Genomic DNA, 22,599 nt, shown 5'->3' with positions numbered 1-22,599 from the left:
AGAAATGTAAAGGCAACCGGCTGGTGGCGGGCGACTGATTTTTATTTCTTGCTATTGATCTCTCTCTCCCGGCTGTCGCAACATCAAACTACTCTTTGAACTTGGTTTACTTGAACTCTCTTTCAAGTAAACCAAAGAACCAGTTCAATTTTTGCTCTCTTTCACTTGTGCACCGTGACTCCCCAACATTTATTCCTTGTCCCGTTTAAATATATATTTCCTTGTTTCCCTCCCACCTCGCCATATATCTATATATATTTTTTGCTTAGTGTGTTTTCCATAAAAAAGAATGATAGCAGCACTGCTTCACTTATTCCTTCTTACTTTCTTTTCTTTCTTTCTTCTTTACTTGCCCTTCCATGGTAGTTATGGCTCGTACATGTAGTTTCCTTTTTCCGTTCATTTCTTGGTCCTGTACTTTATAGTTTTCTCGCTCTCAGGACAGCCGTTGCAGCAACAGATATATATATATATATATATATATATATATATATATATATATATATATATATATATATATATATATATATATACAAACGGGCGCATTGCTCCAATACCACCTTGTCTTCCAGTGTACTGCTTCAAAGAACTGCGTCAGATACTTTTTTAAGCTAATGCACCGAGTGAGAGTTACGTCCAACTTGAGCCCGTCTCCCATGCGAGTAACGTATATATTTATTTTGTCGATGAAGCACGAGAATTCGTGGACTATTGAAAGCCGGACGTATTTTGCTGTCAATTATGGTCTATCGAATTTCGGTGCTTCGTTTCTTCACAATATTTAATCACCTTCTTAGGCCTTATCACAGTTGCAGCGCGCACTGAGAATACTCTAATAACATATTGGAACTCGATTAGACGAAAAAAGTTCATTCATTAGAAAATTCATGTTTGGAAAGGTTAAGCGCTTATGAATACAGACACAAGAGGCACGCGATGGACAACACTAGCGTATCTGTAACGTCCGTCTTTATACGCCGTACATGTCCCTTACCAACTAACTTAGGTTTTTCTCGTTCCAAGTTTCACTTTAAAGTGCTGATGGTGACCCCTTTATCGCATTGTAGTGATTAAACATGGTCATTGCAGTTGCACCCATAAAGCGAAGATCTAACGCTGAGGTTGGGCTAGCGTTACTCGTGGTAAGTGTTGCACTCTATTCTACGGCACAGGCTGGAAGAAACAATCGCAGATGCTAGCCAACGCTCTCCTTTCGAGAAGATGACAACTTTCGTCAGTGGCGGCTCCGCACTCAGAGCCATCTTCGCTCGTATAAGTGGTGCCCCATAGTGGTTGACAAGTGGAGAGACCCGACATCTCTCTTCCTCCATTTGCTTGTCCTGCCCATCGCGTCTTGGCACTGGCTTCGTTTTTCATCCTTTAACCTCGGCGCTGGGTTATGGATAATCTGATGGGCTTGGCGTCAGCCATTTGTTCAAACGAGCGTTCGAGACGCAAGACAGGCTATATTAGTGGAGTTAGTGTCTGGAGTTGAAATCCTGGCGACTCAGTGAGGCCTTCTCATTTACTTATAAAACTCTGCAGCAAACCACCATTGGATTCTAGAGACGGACTCTCGAGGTACGGCCAGACACAAAAGTGACTACTGAGTGGCTGTGAGTTGGCGCCGTACAGCGCGAGGTTCAAGGTCTAATGCCAGCCATGGCGGCCGCATTCCAAGAAGAGCGGAACGCTGTACTCCTGTATATAGTGCATTGAGTGCACGTTAAAAAACTCCACGTGGCCAAATTATTTCCTTGTTCCCCCTACGGTATGCTACACAATCAGATGGAGGCTTTGGCACCTAAAACCCAAGAATTCATTCAGATCTTAAACTACACGACTAAAGAAGTGAACCAAACAGCTATCACGTAAAAAAAAATAATAATAAGATAAGTAACGCAACAAGCTGAGAAAATCAGGCTTGAAGATAGTGTCATGCCAGTTACATTCGCTTACGCTGCGCGTCTTTGTTATCACGGTTATGTGGCTGGGTGAGAACGCGCTCTCGATGTCAGATAACGCATTGTTACTCGACGTAGTAGTATTTCTAGAACGACGGCCCACGGTGTACTGACCTTACTAGTTTCTAGACGCCCAAGTAAACTGTTTTGGTCATTTATACAATTTACTTCGTCGCCGCGAGCATATCTACAAGATTCGATGACGCATGCGTAAAAAATATTGAGGGTGCCGTGCACTCTGAGAATTGGTGCAAGCGAAGCTTTGCTGCGCAGCCAAGACCAAACGGCACATCACAAAAAAAGCGTGTATTGTATTTCTGCGACGAACACGTTCCGGAACCATCAACCAGGTTCGGTGGGGTATCTTGGAAAGCAAAGGAGACTTACTGGTGACATATTCTCCATTGATCCGGCACCGAATCACTCTAAGCCTTGCGAAAATGATCGTATTCGATGAAGAGTATGATGGCTAGAGTAGCGGCAGCTTCTACTCAATCAGACAGCCGACAAAGATAAATACAATGAAGACGGCACGTTAGACTGCGGGGATGTAAAAAAAAATCAGTGCCCTTTCACTCCGTGAAGAAGGGTTACCAGCGAAGCTGCGAATATGGGCTCCTTAATGGGGAACCGCACCTGCGCCGAGAGGGGGTCCGGCAGTGCACTATCTTTGGGATCGGCCTACGTATGGGGAGTGCCTAACGCCTACTTCACCTCTGCCGCGGGTAGGCCCGGCATTGCACTATTTTCGAGATTGGCCCACGTGTGAAGGAGTTTTGAGCGGTCACCGGACATGGCTGGAACTGAAGCTTAAACAGCTCCGCTGTTAAAAAAAAGCTTTGAACTAAAGGCTACCAGAGGCAAGCGGCCGTCATTCGAGTTGATGCCCGCTGACCGCACTGTTCGCTATCACCCCTGGCTTTCTGTCCCTTGGCTTCGAAAGTACGAGCTCCCCCAACAATGACCTGTTTACACTTTCCCTCTGTGCCTGCCTGCCACAGTAGCAGGCCAGAGCAAGCTATAGCTTAGTCCGACCTCTCTGCCTTTCTCTAAATAAGCGTTTCTCTCTCTCTCTTGCCTTCTTGTCTGCCTGCTTATGTGCCGTCACAGTCACGTTGCAATAGGCCTCTCTCAGCCTACGTCACGACGAGTTGGTCACGTGACCTTCCGGTACACGCGGGAGTCGTTGGTGGGCAAAACGCACGCCGCACGCGCGCGCTAGCACGCGGTCTTATCATCGCCTATTGCTATTTTTCTTTCCTTTTTGTGCGTTTTGGGCGCGTACGCCGAGCTGGTTTGTCATGCCGGCGAGTTGTTTCGTGGTTGCATTGGCAGATCGCATGAAGTGAGGCAGTGGGACCGCCTTTTCTTTTGTTTGGTTTCCAAGAAGCGAGACGCACCGACAAACGTGGACGCTGCAAATGAGCTGCGAGAAATGACAGTGATCCGAAGATTTTGTCACTCCATGGTAAGTGCGCGTTCCTGGTGGCCATCATTGCGCGTATCTGTGCTGACAAGAAGGAATGCGACCTTTTTGATCGCAGTTTGAAGCGGAAACGCTGCTTAGTTGGGCCCCTACTGTTCACTCCAGTTGCATTTGGTCCGTCGTTGCACAGCTTATTATTAGAGACGGGTCACGTGTAAGCATGCTGCAATTCTGGCGCCTGATCTAATTTCATTGACTCTGTTCTCTGTGTATTGTGGTATTCGGTGGTCGTGATTTTGGAGTCTGGTGGCACACAGAGGGTCGCTCTCTAACCTTAACCGCCGGTGCATCTCGTAACAGGTAGTTGGCCTATGCTACCGGGGCGTCACACGGAAGCTAAGCGGGCCCACTCCGTCGTCCGAGCCTTCTTGACGATGGTTGCTTCTTTTTTGACGTCGAGAGGTTGGAGAAACGTAAGATGCGGTTCATTCACATTGGAGATGCAAACTTATGTCACAAGCCATGTGCAAAGTGAAGTGTGAGACGTGTGCAAGGAGTTGGGGGACAAAATATTTTCCTCACGCCGTAGAAAACCCTGGCATCTGCTGCGATGTACTTATCCGAGAACGTGAGTTTATTGCGAAAAGCTGCCCGTGAGCGGCAAGTAGAGAAGTTCTTCGCCTGCGATGAGCGATATGCACTCATCCTTTTCTCACAGACGGCGGCGAAAAGGATCCGAAGTGCTGGCCGAACGGTGCAATTCGGTGTCGTAAGCAGCCATGCAGCGATACTCTTACGATCGGCCAGCGGGGACAGCGACCATCGAGACGAATCAACTTTGTGAAGCTAACAGTGCGTCCCACCACTATCGCCCAGAAAGCGACGACGCCCAGCATAGACTCTCACGCTCAAACAAAGAAGCTCATTTCGAGGCGACCATAACCGCCGCCCTCCGCGGAAGCGGTAAAGACCGCGAAGGTGAGTGTCCTCACGCTGACAAGCTGACCGTTCCGGAGAGCCCACTAATTCATGCAAGGGGTCGAGGTCTGCCGTGGGAACTGCGTCTACTTCAGATTCACAAATTGCCACGTGGTCACCTCGTATGCGGGGGCCATCGCGCAACATTGGAGGCGGAGTCCGGCGGAACGGTGCGGCGTCATGGGGGGGATTGTGCGAACTATTAGACGATCACGATTGCCCGAGATACAGTCATCAGATTCCCCGTGTGAAGATGACCGTCTTAAAAGGGGACGTGTCCGGAAGCTCTGGTGTGCTCTCCGAAAAGAAGTAGTCTGCTGTAACATGTGGGTCACGCTACGAGAACGATGTAATGCGCTCCGTGCTCCAGTCAGTACGAGTATCCCCATAACGAAAAGGTGTGACAGACGTTCTCGCTCGTAAATACATTGGTTTACTTGTTGACGGTGACTGTCTTGCACCCGGTTCTCACTGATATCTCTCTGCCTCTCGGCGCCGAGACGGGCCTATCGATACATTCGTGAATGTTGTCATGGATTTTCCAGCGATATATAGTCTTAACAAATCAGTCAGTTTAACCTAATGAAATAGTCCCTTGGTGTGTCAAAGCAGGGCTGCTAGCCAACTTTTTCTGTAGATTTACGAAAATTATTTGTTTCCGTGTGTAACGACAATGAAAAACAGATATTTGGGCGCAGACCATGTTGTGAAAGCTAAAAGATCCTGTAGTTTATATTGTTTATTATATATAATCTGCTTCCCACACATCGCAGACACCAAAGATGTGTCAACAATTAAGCGTCCACTTCGAATCTTGAAGCTTTGTATACTCACTTGTTCACTCGCTTAATCTTTCCTACTATTCAGGTCAACGATATACCTATTTTGGAATGCCCGGCGGGCGTTAATGTCAAACATCTAGTATACAGACAACAGGGTCGTCTTTTCACTCGCCTCCAAGTAAAAAAAAAAAGGTATGTAGCGCAAATAATCGCTTCCATTCGACTCAGTTTTTTTCCGCTGAAATGACGTGAGGCTGGAACTATTTTAGAACGTAAGATGGAGAGGACGTACTTCCTCTAAGTTCCATAGAGAAATCGGGAACATCTCGCAAGGTCGCGGCTCATGCTCTTCGCACAGGACTTGGTCGATCGACAGCAACATGTGTGAATGACAGAGAATCAAAGGAGTCGAGCCTCCACATCCATCGTTGTCCGAGTCACGCAGGTTCTGTTGTTCAAGGCCCAAACCCCCATGAGACTGAAGGCTCGTTGTTCGCGAAGTAATACATGTCCATGCGTTGAAATTGATCGATGCGGGAGGGCAGGCTCTGAAACCTCCGTTTTCTTTCCGGTTACTTTGCCTCGTGTCACGAAACAGCAAGTTGCACCGGTGAATCGTGAAGAACAAACATGAGAGCATAAAGCGAGGACTGCGCTTCGCGTAAAGTAATCATTCGCAGCTGTACGGTTGTCGCAAGTGTGGAAAAGCAAACAGGCTCCATTCGGACGAAGCGGCCGGGTGAGTCGTGCGTGACAGGTCGCCGTGTCCCTTTCATGAAAAATGAACTGTGGGGTGAATGCGACAATCGATTTGTGCTGTTCATATCGCACAGACCTTTTCTGCCTTGTCTTCCGATGACGCGCTGTCTAGTGATTTGTAATAGAAGCCACGCATTGTTGATGGACTTGAATCGCTTAGACATATGAAAGAAGCTAAGTTCTATTGATAGGTTTAAGACTCGTGCTTCTTGCTGCACCGGTGGCGGATTCTGAAAATGGCCGTTTGTGTTTTCTCACCCTCTTTCTCCACTAATCTTTCCACTGGTCCTTCGCAAAGCGTCCCTGCTGGCCAAAGGAGCACAACTACCGTTCTTGGGCGACTTCAACGCCATACACTCAGAGTTGGGTTACCCGAAACCCGACCGGAAAGGGACCCGGTTATGGGAGGCCACGCTACTGCGTGTCTTATATAGGTCTTACTATCCTCAATGACCCACAACAACCCACACGCGTCGGTAACAGTGTGTGCAGAGACACCACGCCAGACCTGTCCCTTTGCAAGAACATACCGGGCACCCACTGGCAGAACACAGGCCATACGGTGGGCCGCGATCGTTACATTTTGTCGCTGACTTTTGTAACGATCACCAGCAGAGTGAAGACGGCCATGGCCTGCATTATGAAGTGGGATTAATTCCGCCCACTACGCGAAAACAGCACCCGACTCCATATCGGGTCTCAAGGAATTGATCAGGTCGCGACGTTACTTCCCCGGCATACGAAATGGTGCCCCCTCAAGAGCATCCATCGACGGATTCCCGCTTTCCGCACATCTGGGTAGCGTGCGAAAGACTCACGCGCAGGTGGCCGCTCGAACGTCACAACAGCAAGCTACGACGGCGCATAGCGAAGCTCGAATGGTAGATAGAGGCTCACACCTCAACATTGGAGCGTCAGCAGCGGGGCTAGATCTGCAGCAGGCTCAATGGCCAGCTGCGCTGCAAGAAGACATGGCGTCTGCTGCGATACCTACTGGATCCCGGCAACACTAAGTCGTTCGGGACGCAAGAAGCTGACGCAACTAATACACCAATACCCTGCCACCAACGAGGAACTGCTGCTGGAGATCGCCAGCGGGTACATTAACACCTCGAGACTGAGCGTCACGCACATGCCACACTACGTCGGAGCTCCCAACTAAGAGCTGAATGCTGATGTTTTGGAGGCGGAGGTCTGCGCTGCGCTGCACAAGCTGCGGACGACGTCAGCTCCGAGCCCCGACGGGGTTAAGAACAAGGCGCTGCGTAAGCTTGACCCGAAGTTGGTGGGAGCAATAACCGAATACATGAACGAGTGCTGGCGCTCCAGCCTTTTACCTCCTGAGTGGAAACACGCAAGGGGGGTATTCATACGAAAACCGAACAAGAAACTGAACTTAGAGAATCTTCGCCTCATTTTACTTACCTCTTCTCTAGGCAAGACCATGGAGCATGTAATACTCTGCCGCTTACAGGTCTTTGCAGAGGAACACAATCTCGTACCACCCGAGATGCTCGGTTTTCGAGCACACTTGTCTGCCCAGGACGTCCTCCTTCAAATACCCCACGACCTCTTGCATCCTGACGGTGGTTCGAGCAACAAAGTTCTACTAAGTCTGGGCGTCCATAAGGCTTTTGATAACGTGTTCCGCACGGCCATGCTCGCGAGCTTGGTCGACTTACAACCCGGTGAACCAACCTACAACTACGCCAGGTCATTCCTCACAGACAGGTCCTTCCTCACAGGTCGAGCTCGCAGTAGGAGACCTGCGCTTACCTGTAATCCGGCTCGGGGACAGAGGCACGCCGCAAGGTGCAGCCTTGTCCCCATTTCTATTCAACCTGCAATGCCCACCCAGCCTTCGAAACTGAATGAAGTTCAGGGACTCAGACACATGCTATACGCCGACGACATCACGCTCTGGACATGTGAAGGGTTTGACGGCGCAGTTGAACAAACGCTGCAACGTGCCACCGACATCGTCGTGCAACGCATGAACACAGCAGGACTAGAGGGCTCCCAGAACAAGTCGGAACTCTTCTTGATCCGGCCACCCAACCTAAGCAAGCACAAGTCATCCCCACTTCCCATCACGACACGCGTAAACCGGCAGCCAGTCACCCAGGTCGAGCATATGCGAGTACTGGACATGATACTGCAACAGAACCGGCGGAACGGCATCCCCATTGACAGGCTCCAGATGACGGTGAACCAGACCACGAGACTACTACACAGAGTGAGCGCGCGTAAGCAAGGCATGAAGGAGAAGGACCTCCTCCAACTAGACCAGGCGTTTGTCGTGATCCGTCTCACCTATGCACTACCGTGCCTACAGTTACAGAAGACAGAACGAGCTCACCTAGACTGCGTTATACGGCACGCATACAAGGTAGCCCTTGGCTTAACAATACACTACATCTACCGAGAAACTCCTTCAGCTGGGAGCTCACAACACCACCGATGAACTCACTGAAGCACACCGAACATCACAGGTTCACCGTCTCTAAGGTAGCAAGACCGGCCGCTGGATCCTCGTTTGAATGGACATCCGAGCGTCCCCGACGTGCAGTGACCCCGCCACCATTCCGCCACACATAAGGGACGTGTTCATCACCAAACCGCTGCCCAAAAAGATACTCGCCCGCTACCACGACAGCAGCGACAGCAGAAGGAGGAGGAGGAGGAGGAGGAAAAAACTTTATTCTTGTCCTGTACAAGGTGTTGCCACCCGCGTGGCTAGTCCCATGTTGGGACCGGGAGGTCAAGCCTCCTAGCCCTATCACGGGCGTACTGGACAGCCAGAACTTGAGGGATATGATCTGGAGATCTTATCATTCCTAAAAACCGATTCCGGGAAATGCCAGGGCCGAGCGACCCACACTCCCAGAGCATATGTTCAAGCGTGCATATCTCCTTTTTGCATGCTTTGCATATAATATTCATGTCTGCAATGTCATACCATTCCTTCATTTGTGCAGGTGAATAATAAGACTCTGTTTGTAATTGCCTAAGTGTAACTGCTTGTGCTCTGTTTAGTCTATAGTGAGGGGGTGGAAACTCCCTCCTTCCCATGTAGTAATGTTTTGTAATTTCATTGTATGTAATGAGGGTATCTCTCTGTAAGTTCTCCAATCCAGCAGAATCAAAACCATATGTAGAAGCGGCCCGGTCTGTAAGGTCGCGGGCGACGCTGATGGCCGATTCATTTGGATTGACAGGAATACCATCAAGTGAACCAAGGTGCGCAGGGAACCAATAAATGAAACGCGTAACATTTGCTTGCCTTTTGTTAATTATTTTCGCAGCCTGTGGGGCAATTTTTCCCCTATTGAAAGCTCTAATAGCTCTTTTCGAGTCGCTATAAATTTCTGTAAATCTATCGTCTGTTAGTGCCAATGCAATGGCAACTTGTTCAGCGACTTCAGGTTTGCTAGTGTAGACCGTGGCGCAGTTGATGCAATTGCCCTGATGATCCACTACTGCCGCCGCGAACTTAGTTCGATCGTTTTAAGCAGCCGAATCAACAAAGCAGGCTCCTCTGCCCCCTTTATCCATTTTCTTGATTAACGCCCTGGCTCGCGCAACTCTCCTGTTGATGTTATGTTTTGGGTGCATATTCCTGGGTAGCGGTGCGACAATTATGTTGTCTGCGAATTCTTGATTAACCTTAGTGTACTGTGCTGGATCCGTAATCGGGTTGATCATAATCTTGTCCAGGATTGATCTTCCCGTGCTGGTTGTAGATAGTCTCGCTATTTGTGATGTTTCTTGAGCCTCCGCGATCTCCATGGTCGTGTTGTGTATTCCTAACTTGAGCAGTTTTGCAGTGCTGGTTCGAATTGGGAGCCCCAATGCGCTTTTAACAACTTTCTTGATCGCTGAGTCAAGCTTCTTGAGTTGAACCTGCGTCCAGTTGTACATGGCAGCGGCGTATGAAATATGACAGAGCACGAAAAAGTTGATTAACCTGATGAGGTTATCTTCTTTCATGCCCTTGTGTCTTCCTGCCAGGCGTCTGATCATCCTGCACGCGTTATCCGTTTTAAGGGTGATTTTCTTGACCTCCGTATGGTTTCCACCGTTTGCGTCAATGAAAAAGCCTAGTACCCTGATCACGTTGACTCTGGGTATATAGCGAGGGTCCCAGGTCCTACACAAGACGCACTGGACCAACTCCGCCGTGGCGTACGTCGAAGCATTCCAGTACTCTGATCGACCCCACGCTTATGCCATTTGCGCCTTTCTAGGCTCAGGACTCAAGGCACAGGCAGCTACGAGCTCTCAACGAGCTGCCACCCCCACTCGAAGCAGAAGAAGCCGCCATTGCGTTGGCCATGGCCTCAACAGACGCCTGTATAGTTATGAGCGACTCCAAAACCACCATAACAAACTTTGCGCGAGGAATAGCGGCACAGACCGCACTAAAGCTCCTACAGTCACTATAGAACAGAGAAGAACCACGCTTAATAGAGTTGATATGGGACACGGTTCGGGTGGGGAATCGAGGGAACGAAGCGGCCCACCAACATGCTCGAGGATTCGTCAGCCGAGCGGAGGGCCTGCCGGAACCGGAGACCTCAAACGAAGTCCTGCACTCATATCACGACATAACCCGACATCACCGTCTTACGCGACACACTAGGCCCGAACCACACAGTAAACTACACAAGCGTCAGGAGATCGCCTCGCCCAGGTTACAGACACACTCATACCCGAACCCCTGCGTATACTTGCACATTTGCCGGGTCAGAGGAAGTGCGTATTGCCGCCTGTCCGGCGAGCTAGCTACGCTCAGTCACATCCTCTGGGACTCCGAGGAGGACCCCCTCCCCCCGATCTTCTGGCCTCTCTCACCTTCATCGTGGGAGAAAGTGCTGCTTAGCTCCAGCCTGTACGGGCAAGTCCGAGCCGTGGAGCGAGCCGAAGAGGTCGCCATCACGCATCGCCTGGCGGCCATCTGGCCTTCCTGACGAGCGCATTAATTAGTTCCTAACTCTGACGAACGAAGTTGTCTCTCTCTCTCTCTACCTCCCTCTCACCTCCTCTCTCTTAGTTACACGTACATTCGAAGGCGAAGTAGTTTATGCCATCATCTGCGATATGCGTTCAAATTTCTACAGGGCGAATGAAGACACAGGCGATCTGCATAGCCCACCTGACATTCGAGATAGAGAATGTAAAAAAAAATTTACATACATTTTGCGGAAGTAGTACGCCTTGCTAAAACTAGGTTATTTCGCAGTCGAAGAGGTACTCTCTATATGTCATCGGAACTCTGTTTTGTTATGAGAGAAGTGTTGTCATCGCCGGCATGAAGTCCGAGTTTGAGGCGTGAAACTAGGTCACTTGACGCGACTGCAGCATCTGCCACTACAAACGACATCTCAACTGAAGGAGACAACTCCACTTGTCGTGTGAAGACGTGTGAAGAAGGCAAGTCCACTTGTCGAAACGTTGACTCCTGCTTTCACCTTGTTCTCGTTTCGCTCATTATCTCAACTGAATGGCACTTGCAGGTACCAGCATCAATTCGTATAACGCCACCTTGGAAAGCCGACAGTCCGTATGTTGAAGGTTGAACACCGATGGTGCAAGAGTCATTTGTAGTTGTCTCAAACCGGTATTTGCGAAGAAAGCGTCTGCTTTTGTCGGAACCACCATGGAAATGCGGTTAGCACACCAAATAGCGTATTACGACACCAAATACCGACATCAAATAGCGTATATATCAAATATCGTAATACACCAAATAGCGTATTACGTTCCCATTCGCAAAATGTCTGGACATAAGGATTCTCATATGCATCTCGGAAGCTAACCATTAGGGTTTGCATAAGATGCGTATCTTGAATCCGCAAGTCGGAGTGTTTCCTTGCAAATTCATGAGGTCTCGGCTTACGTGAGTGCACTTACCCAGGCGGAGAAAATGCGCAGGGCTGAACTCAGTGCCCAATACAGTGCTGAAATTGGCTCTACCTGTAATGTAACATGATGTTAAGAACCCGCAAAACGTACAGATTTTTTTTGTTAAGCCCGTTTTTCGCACCAACTGTGTACGAAAGCTTGTTCCGTTCTTTGTTTTGGGCTGTGGTTTCCGACACTGCATCAAAGTCAACGTAAAACAAGTGCGGTAATCTCATCAGTCTTTGGTAAATTCAAGTCCTTCTAATCCCTTATCTAAGAGGAGTGCATTCAGAAGCTTAGAACTAACATTTTTCTTCCTTGATATTTCGGAAACATTTATGTGACCTTGGAAGCTTATTTGAGTTTTCGGAGTGGCGAATCTCGAACGCCACAAAAAAAAAGCGGTGATTTTAACTTTTCGGCCAACCTATGCTAGGCGTAATTTCGTTGGCTGTATTTCATGGAGTTTGGTGTGGATTAGTGGGGTACATTTAAATATTACTCCAGTAATCTGGATTAACAAATTACAAGTGCCTCTGCCTGCGCAAGCTGGCTCTAGTATAGTTAAGACACCACGGAAACCTTATGCAGCTAATTGACATGACAACCTCGTAATTTTGACTTGAAGTGTTGCTGTAATTAATAAAGCAAATGTGAGACATCCACCCAATTGTAGCGACTGCTACAAAGAAAACTCATGCGGGTTCCTCGAAAGAAAAGTCTCGTGCTTGAAGAAAAATTCGGAGAACCCGTATGGGTTTCCTTTGTAGCAGTCGCTACGATTAGGTGTATGTCTCATTTTCCCTTTATTAATTACTTTCCTCTAACTTACGGGTTTCTGGAGAACTATCACGTCAATTTCTTGCCCTTGCTTTGAGTTGTAGATGAGTTCAACTTCGCCCTGCCATTAGCTAGCCACCTGATTAGCTCAGATGGTAGAGCGGCTGCCCCGGAAAGGCTGTCGTCCGGCGTTCGAGTACCGGACCAGAATGAATTCTTCTTCAACTGCGAGACTTTTCATTCGAGGAAACCGTATGGGTTTCCTTGGTAACAAGTACTACAATTGGATGGATGTCTCATTTTCCCTTTATTTATTACTTCTCTTCACCTTGAGGATTTCTGCAGGACTATTACGTCGAAATACTGATGTACGTTTGTTAAGTACGATTCCTGAAGGTAGGCTGTAACTTTTTTTATATTCCGTTGAACAGTGTAGCGATGAGCTCGCACTGATTCGGAATTATTATTGCATTTCATGGAATAAACGTTATTTAAGATGTCAAAAATAATTTTCTAGATTCAATATTACGCTCAGGCTATACTGCTGATATTAGATGGCGGATATTCATTACAATGTCACCATTACACTGTCTACGCACACACACCAGTACACAACTACGCAGTAAGCCTACGCACGCTGTCAAATTTCTTGTACCGTCGATAGACTCCGGTTTCTTCCCTACGCAGGAATTAACCTCGATTTTTACAAAGCATCCCATGCACCTGCAAGCGCTCATAGGAAGTTCAGGCTGCCATTGGTTACGGTAATATTTCTCGTTAATAAGGTATCATTTACTTAAGGAAAGGCGAAGTGCGGAAGCAGACTGAACTTCAAAAGTAACATTGCTTTCCTAAAGCAGCAGAAATCCACTAAAATAGGTGTAACAACAGTAATTAGTGAATTTATTTATTGGTATATGTGCAATGCAGCCCAATGGTTGTTTTTGCATTTAATATTGTACTAATATTCAATGTTGTATTAAATGTGTACCACGACTACTCATGGGCCGTAACATGAAGTACGCCATTTGCTTCATCACCAATATTTTTGGAGAGCTCATTGTTTCGGCGGCATATCTCAATGTTTTAGTCCTCTAAGGTGAGCTGGTAAAGGAGACAAAAGAAAAGCTTTGGTTCAATTTAGGCATTTTCTGTCTTCAGATATTTTTCTTTCGCAGCTTGTGCGTGTATGTGTCAGAAGATGCTGCAGAAATTTGTCTACTACGCCTGGTCAGGGATAGAACTTGCGTGAGGTTAAATAACAGGTCATCGTATTAGGAAAAGCATGAAAATTAAATGATTCACAAGTGTACCGCACAAGTAGAAATAACTGGGTGACTTGGAATATGTTCATGATCGGTGAGCACATGGACAATGTAATTAATCGCCGCACAATAGGTGCCCGAAGTAGTTATGTTGCAAAAATTCTTGCATCTGGTGACGGAGCTTTTAGATATCGTAGCCGCTTATCGTCAAGGAACAATGTGAAATGCACTACATCGAACAACTTATTTTGTAATAGCTATACCTTTCTCCGAGCCATATATGCACGCTTTCCGGCTCAGGATTCGAGTTATGCATCTTGCGACGCCTTGAATTGTGGTGAAAATAGAAGTTAGGAAATTCTATTTGTTGTCCATGCGTTCACTATAACACTTAGTTATTAAATAGAGTTGTTATTATTATTATTCTATGTACTGTCCAAATAGAGGGCTCCCTCATTACCTACCAAAATGTGTCTTAACACTTCTAACGCTTTTGTCCTTGTATGTCCTTGTGCTTGTCCATCCAGGAGGTTTCCCTAACGTACTCTAGTTCGGATTTAAGACCTACTAGCCAATCATACTGAAATATAAAGCGATGTGCTCTGTCTATTCGCAAACTAAAGTGTGATACATAATTAACGAGATGCGAGTTCTCTTCGCACACTGTAATGAATGTACTTTGAAAGTTAAATTGTTACTTTATATACCGTTGACATATGATAAATTTGACGTGTGACGGTAGCAATTCAACCAGCGCAATATATTGATTATGTTACAAACAACAGCTACTGTCATCAAAGCGATAAAATAATTGCGTGAACAGAATGGAAAGAAAGTTTACGAGCCATCCCATTTACGTTTTTGAAAGCCTGAAACGAATACCGATAATCCGTTCAATTTTAGATTTCTGAATCCAAGCACCAGCACGAAAATGTATTTCTTTTTTACAATAAGCAGCACACTGAAGTTCAAATAGCTATTTCTGAGGTTTTCTACAAGCGAATTATCACTCAACGAACACGAATCTTCATCGAACGCCTGACAGGCAGTCACCGACGTTTCGACGCCCCTGTAGTCCACCTCGTCAACGAACTCGGCATTTATGTGGCGGTAAATTAACGCTTACGAAAATATCGTGCTTGCGCAACTTCGTTCTGCTAACTTTTTTTTTCTGTTGACGTCATCAGCAAAATCGACGTCTGAGTGACGCGACGTTAATGTCGACGGAAACGTGGCGATTGCACAAGTTTAGTTTCCTGCCGTGTCTGCCATCCCAAAATCGCATACTTGTATCACAGTGGAAGCAACCAGCCTGAATTGAAGTCTCTGGGATATTCGCTTTTCCCCATTCGAGCAAACGACGCCATCAGTCATCGCGCCGGTGCCAGACGGGACCGCAATTCCAGGTGTCAGCTCTTTGGCTTGGCTTGGCTTTGTGCATGGCGAATAAACCGCGTTCAGAGTTCGTACGAATACCTCGCAGGTTTGCTGCTCATGGACAGGTGACCGACTGAATAAAAAAAAATCAGAAAGCTTCTTTTATTTCCCAGACCTTTTACTAACTAAACGTAATTAAAATATGAAAAAAAACACCAATATTGTTTTATACGGATAGGTGTTCAGAATGCATGAAAGCATATGTGTGCCTTGCAGGCAATTCTCGCTCACAGTCACAGTTCGCAGGTCATAGTCTGCAACCAGGTAAAGCGATCGCATAAACTCCAGCAGCGGCAACGTTTCGCAGAGGCGAATCGTATAATAATAAAAGAAGCATAAAATTAGGTAGAGCGTGAACATTTGGCTACCGGTTCTGAATATGCGATGAACCAGGGTGGTATAAATCTGGCGTCCTCTTTGTTAAGGTTTTCGTGAATACGCAGAAAGTAAGGGCGGCTTCGTAGAGGACACATTTCTACGGCTTTATTTATTTATTTATTTATTTATTTATTTATTTATTTATCTGGCCCGAGCTGCCTTGCTAACAATGGTTCCGCTGCCATTGTTGTAATACCGACGCATGTGTTTCCGCCTTCCACAACGTTATTTGAAACTTGAAATTATATATATATATATATATATATATATATATATATATATATATATATATATATCTGTGTGTGTGTGTGTGTGTGTGTGTGTGTGTGTGTGTGTGTGTGTGTGTGTGTGTGTGTGTGTGTGTGTGTGTGTGTGTGTGTGTGTGTGTGTACAGACGACATAACGAATAATGATGTCAGTATGCGAATGCTTGCAAAGAACTATCGGGTATAACGTGTCTTATACTTCGAGGTTAACATTAATATAATTGAGATATAAAAAGCATTTACTTCACGAAAGCTTTAGTGTACTTATGATCAATCATCGCAACAAATACTAATATTCATGTGCTTTCAACGTAGTTCATAATTTAAAAGGCTGTATGCACATACAACCTGCGCGATGAAGAAGTGATATCTCGCAGAACGCCGTTCAAGTCACGTGACACATGGCTATATTCTGCCATGTTTCCCAAGGCTCACTCGCATTCATTGCCTTTGTGTTTGCCGTTTCAGTGCACTAAGTCAGCGGTGTAGCTATTGCCAGCGCAAACAACGGAGTTTCGAGGAATAGTTAAGAAGTCGCAAGTAACTTAACAGGGAAATGACTGCTTCCTTATGGCGCTGTACCATCCGTTGAGCCGTATGGCCGTCGCTGTAGAAATTATTTGTGTCTAACACTACCCTGAACTGACACTTGGAATTCAGCTGCAATGCAGAAAATGAATGGGTAGTATTCAAGGGGCGATGTATAAGCGAAATTTACGAGAGAATCTAAGAAGCACGATCAATCATAGGCCCAGCACATGACATTCCAGCAAGACGGCAATGACTCGTTACTCACTTTAAATTCCGTAATGGCCTTATCTTCCTTCTTTTAGCTTAATGTGCGTGCCGCTGGATCACTCTGAAAATGTGGTTTTGTTATGTTCAGCGCATAAATCGAAACGTTCAGGAATGCAGTTTTACAGGGAAGCCACACTCTCTAAGGGGCAATGGCTAGGTTATCGTTGTGGTAATCTCCAAACTACACTTTTATTACCTATCTGTGTCGTTGTCGAAAATTTGCGGCGTGCCTATTTTAGGCAAAAAGATGTGTATACTTCGAGGTGGCGAAACACTCCTAGAACTTGCCGAAACTTGTACAGTGGCTTGCTGAAAACGTCGCAACATTCTTATAGGCTCACTCGTATATTTTTCTGCGTTGCCACGTCGGTTAATTGCGCCAGAAATATGAGGTAAAGCAAATACTAGACTGAGGTAATGCCAATTGACTGAAGCAATTGTCTATAATCAGGAAAAGCATGATTCAGAGAACAACCTTGGGGTAATATAATAATTTGTTGCTTTCTGGCGCTCTACAAAGTCGGTCACTGGTTTCGCGCTGAAAGGTCAATTTCATACCAACGTGGCCGACATGCCCATATTTTGTACCAAAAGTGAAAAAAAAATGACAGTCGTCAACTATACTTGTCTCACTACTTACGAAGCTTTGAGATTTTTCTAAGACGTACTAATGAAGAAGAAGAAAGGAACTCAACGCTAAAGCTTCGGTATTCCGCCAAAATAATTCGAGCTTTTTTAAAAGATTTTACTCTTTGCAGTGGGCATGCTTGATCTGCTGTTGCATTCTCTTCAATATAATTTTTTGCACAGAGGCGCTGCTAAGCTGGTTTATTAGATACTATTGAGAAAGACGATACGAATCGAAATGGCGCTTTTTTTCTTTTTTTTTTCAGATCCTAACTAAAACCGGGCTTATTCTAATGTGGCTCAATCAGAAGCACGCCCTCCCATTCCGTTTCAATTAAGTCTAATTTATTATTCTCAGCTGAACATAAAACCTTTCAGTTTGAAAGAAAGCCCACTGCAATATTTTACCGTCATCTGGCTGGTTGAACGTACTCAAGTTTGTTTGCAAGAAGAACGAAAAGACCACACTGGAGTAAGTAAAAAAATCCAGGACGCTTAGCGTGTCAGTACTTGATCCACTCTGGTCTTCCCTTGTTTTCCTTGCGCACAAGCTTTATTGTGTTCGCTGGAAAGACGAAAAATAAGATCGCGTTCTCTTTTACATCGACCAATGGAGAGAACCGCGAACATATCACTCGCCACCGTAATACAGATGGGACGTCCACAGGGAGACAACAGATGCGACCCGCCGTAGAAACTATGCATCACGTTCAAAATGGAAGCAAATACATAGATCACACTGGAAAGAGGCTGGGTGCAGAAGTAAAAGCACTAAAAACGGAAGGCCACGACGAGTTACCGCTTACCGCCAGTGGCGACCCAGATATAGAACAACAAAGGCAAACGGAACCAGGAAAGTCTACGAAATGCAAGCGACAGTTCGCGACTGGCTCCATCTCCAAGAAATGGTGCGCAGATGCTCTGAAGGCATTCGACGTCGCTCTATTCTTTACGGTGGGCTGCTGATGCCACTCTGGCTGCCTTTTTATCGATTCCTGGCAACGCAGCAGAATCCAGCCCCTTTCCACCTCGTATCGCGGCGCCCTAGGCACGTATTGTGTGTGTGTGTGTGTGAGAGAGAGAGAGAGAGAAAGAGAGAAAGAGAAAGAGGGCGAATTCCCGAGGCCACTCGGCCCAGCATCCTTTCTTTTTTTTTCTTTTTTTTTCAGCGTTGTCGGGGTGATGGGTTGAGCTGTTCGCTTTCCCAGAGACATTCCGCCAGCGCTGTATGTGCAAACTTATTGCGTTACTTGCTCCCGAAACTTGAACAGAATATATCATGCGCTGTCCCCTTAATTGAACGAACACAATATTGCCGTTCAAGGTCGGACCCTGTTTTGTTTCTGGTGTATAATGAGGAAAAAGAAAGTTACAACTAGGAGATTGTTCCACAGGAGAACTAGGCGACAACCAGAATTGAGCGAGGTTAGTGATTATTTGTTTATAGAAATCGCTTTCTCAGCACCAAGTGAGTTTCACATCGATATATTTAGGCATTCGAAAACGCGAAAGGAAGATGGTATAATGTTTATTACGCTGGAATTAGATAAGGATGGCTGCTTCCTGTTAAATAAAGAGAGAAACAAAGAAATGCAGGAAGGTTAATGAGGTGGCGTTCCCGTTGACTTCCCTGCGCAGTGGAGAGATGAGCGTTTGAAAGAAAGAAAGAAGGAAAAAAAAGAAAGAAAATATAAACGGGAAGAGTTTACGGGCATATAGTAGATACAGGGTCTGTATAAGCCTCTTCTTAAGTCCGTTGATTTGAGTATGGTCATTGAAGCACGCCTGCATACCTTCGTTAAAAAAAATCTGCGCCCGTGGTAACTATGGCAAACCACCAGAATCACATCTTTTTTTTTTTTTTTACCTGCATCCTAGCGCGTTTAAGATTCCTGTTGGATCCTAATACATGGCGTTTCTTACTCACGCAGTATTCTTTTTTATCCAACGGTTCCCCTTCACCGTATGAACACATTTTCTCTTATTATAACGTGCGTCACAAACTTTGCAAACGGCCCTTGCTTCTCCACTCACGTGATTATGCCTTTTGTTTCACAGCTTCTTTGGCCGGTCTCTAGACTGAGCACAGACAGACAGTTATAAGCTTCGATTCCCAACTTGGCTAGGAGTGACGAATTTTTCCCTACGTTGATTTATTAGTGCCTTGAGGTAAATGGTCAAAAGTCGATGGAACCAAATAGTATATACATGCTCTTACACACTCACCTAGGGGGCGGCAACGGGACACTTCTCTCTTCGCTGCATGGCAGATTTGAACTTGTCTACGGAGATCTGTGCTCGTAATTGTTGGAAGAAATCACGAGCAGTGATTCTTCTCGGGGCATTGCGGAAAAAAAAACATCGCATGATGGAGTGGCAGAATCACGGAAAGCGAGACTCTGACGACCTTTTCATGAGTCAGTCGCAATCTTGTGGATTTCCACAGAACTTGCCAACGACAGGAACTTCATCACAAAGTCGTTTCTTCTTTCTCGGCGAAGGCTATAAAACAACACCTCAACGGGGCTCCTCTGGGTAAGCCTAACTTTTCTTGCCCTTGACTTGCATTCGAGTACTCATCTTTAGTACTGATGGTCGAGCGAGGCACGTATACTCTCGTTAGCTTGTATACCATGGACAACGTAATTTTGGCGCTTGTGAGGACTTTTCTTCCAAATCTTCATTTTTTTCTGAAAAACAATAGAAGAATGAAACTGCCTCACAGAGCGAACTGCCACTGCAATACTCTTGTTGTTTTTTATTGCCTTAAATAAAGTATTTATTAACATAGTGCCATGTTTGTGTCCATAATTATTTGGCCTATGCTCTCGTGCCCGTTGTTGCATTATTCTATGTAAAATTTCTTGTAGTTATGAACTGCGTCTTATGTGGTCTCATTACTCGGCGCACTTCGTCGGTTTCTTTCCCTCATGCAAAAATGTGTCCTTGATAGAGCGGTTGGTAGCTGTATAATAAATATAAGGAGATAAAGATGTTGACCTTTGATTACTCGAAGCCATGGAATGCCTTTTCATGGTAGCTTTCCACAGTTTTGCGCAATCACATCAATGTATGCGAGACCACACCTTGGTGCGGGAAGACAGGCGTACAAAACATGCACGCAAGAGCAGCAAAAAAAGGCATCTTTCTCAGTCATATTGTGGCTGTGTGTGATAACGCCTGTATTTTCGTACCATGAATTTGTGAGAGCTTGGTCACATTTATTTAGTTCTAAGTGATATCTCTCGTTCCGAGTGTACACTCTGTGTACACTGTCGTGAGAACGTTCCACGTTGTGGCTCGCTATTTTCTTCGGAACATATTCGTACGACCGGACGTATTCGGCGCATTGCCTCTCACTTCTTTTTAGAGATTACAAGCGATGAGTTGTTTGCTGCTTACCTTCCTTTCAGCATAGCTTTAGCTTAAACTCTATTATCGTTTTCTTTTTCGCAGGCTATGTTTATGGCAATACATTTAAACAGCGTTTCTTCAACTGCTTTCTGCTGTGTTATCGGAAGACCGTGTCACTATTCTCACTAATACACTTTCCCTCACCACGCAAAGGGACGCCTGTATAGGTGCCTTCCAAGCCACGTACGTATTGTCGCCAGGAATCCAGCAGATGCGCCAGCTGTCTGGGGAATTAAGGCTCGAGTGCATGCGAACTGAAATGTGATTACTCGGCTCTGGTAATGAGTTCCTACCCATTAACGTGGGCGTAATGAATTCTAGCACACACTCGCACGATCTTCTCGCTGGCAGTAGGTTAGGTCGAACTGCTGGGTTTAGGTTTGACTACTTGCATTCGCGAATGCTGACGCAGACTAAAGAGTGGTGGCCTGCGCAAGCGCACCGATTAATTTCGGCGGTCAGTGATACAAGCGACAGTGTGTCGTGCCGTCGCAAGTGGTATTCCTCTTGCTGTAAACAGCTATGAGACTTAGTGTCCCGAAGGAAAAGCTGTTTCGTCGCCACTGCTTTTAGTAGTGTATTTCTAGGGATCAACGTCTTTTGCGTACAGTTATTATTTACGGGCTTACATTCGGATTCACGAAAAGTTTTGTGAGTTCCTCATACGGTATAAACGTAATGAGTGTTAGTTACACCGCTCCTCTCTCAGCGAAGGCGCTGGACGCGGCGAGTAAGTGGACACTTTCAAATCAAACGCACCCACGCACACATTACAACTAAATAGTTCATATTCCGAGCATTGCCAGTGAGCATTCCGGTTGTTCCAGTGTTGGCTAAGCAATGTAAAGAACACGCCTATCTGATAACGTGTGAAGGGTCTGTTTTATCTGTACTTTGTTGTCGCACAGTTTCAGCCTATGGTCTTCCTTGACGCCAGTGCCGGATAGCGCGTCAGAAACTCTTGTCTCGTTAACTACCTGCATTAACTCTGTATTTATTTCTGAACGTCTAATGTTATCTATGTATCACCTGGCGTGGCCTACACGAAGTGCTTCATATACACGATAGGATGAGCTGATAGACCAACTTTCTCTAATGAAGAACCCGATTACTATGTTGAGTACTTTCGTCTACACTGTAACAAATATTCAGCCTAACCGCCAAAGGCTGTAAATAAAGCCCGAGATCCTTCATGGAAGGCCACAGTTGGAGGAGAAACTTTTGTTGTGGTCAGCAGAAAATATCTCAATTAGAGACATAGCTAGATTTGCTAGAGTTTTCTAAAGAAACGGTACTTTTGAATGATTATTAGTGATCTATCGATGTTTCCGTCTACATTTGTTCTTGCGTAACTCTTTCCTTTTGCTTCTTTTGCCTACTATCGAAGTAACTACACACAGCCAATAATTCTAGAGATGCGCTCGTGAGGCTTTTCTCTGTGTTTGGCCATGGCAGCTTGGTGGCGTTGCTGCTTGTCTAATGAAGATCTCCGCGCGTTGCGCATTTTCTTATTGTGTGTTCCGTCGTAGCTGCTGAACTGATCTTGTGTCCTCTTACGCTGGCTGTGTCACGACTTGTGAACATTGCATGTGTACCCCTGCCTAAGTGATCAGTGACTGCCATACTGCTTTATTCCGCGCAAAGTTTCTCCTTTACTTCTTTATGAGACTTTAGAGCAGATGGTTATCCGGCGCCTTTACAACGCTTCAACAGCTTCTGACATTATTTAAAGAGAAAGTATTATTTCTCGTTTGCTAAACATTGTGTTTTAGTTTCCGCGTGTATACTGATACTGACACCGTGATGGTTTTGTTCTATATG

At 45.9% G+C, this 22,599-nt stretch overlaps 1 protein-coding gene across 1 annotated transcript in view; it reads right to left on the bottom strand.

Annotated features, from left to right (window-relative positions):
• Positions 1–22,599, bottom strand: part of HisCl1 (Histamine-gated chloride channel subunit 1) — a 114,141-nt gene that overhangs the window by 76,527 nt on the left and 15,015 nt on the right. The window lies entirely within an intron of this gene.

Source organism: Dermacentor variabilis, chromosome 9 (genome assembly GCF_050947875.1).
Source record: "Dermacentor variabilis isolate Ectoservices chromosome 9, ASM5094787v1, whole genome shotgun sequence".
NCBI lineage: Eukaryota > Metazoa > Arthropoda > Arachnida > Ixodida > Ixodidae > Dermacentor > Dermacentor variabilis.
The sequence above is the reverse complement of the archived record's forward strand: the minus strand, read 5'-3'. Positions and strand labels throughout refer to the sequence as shown.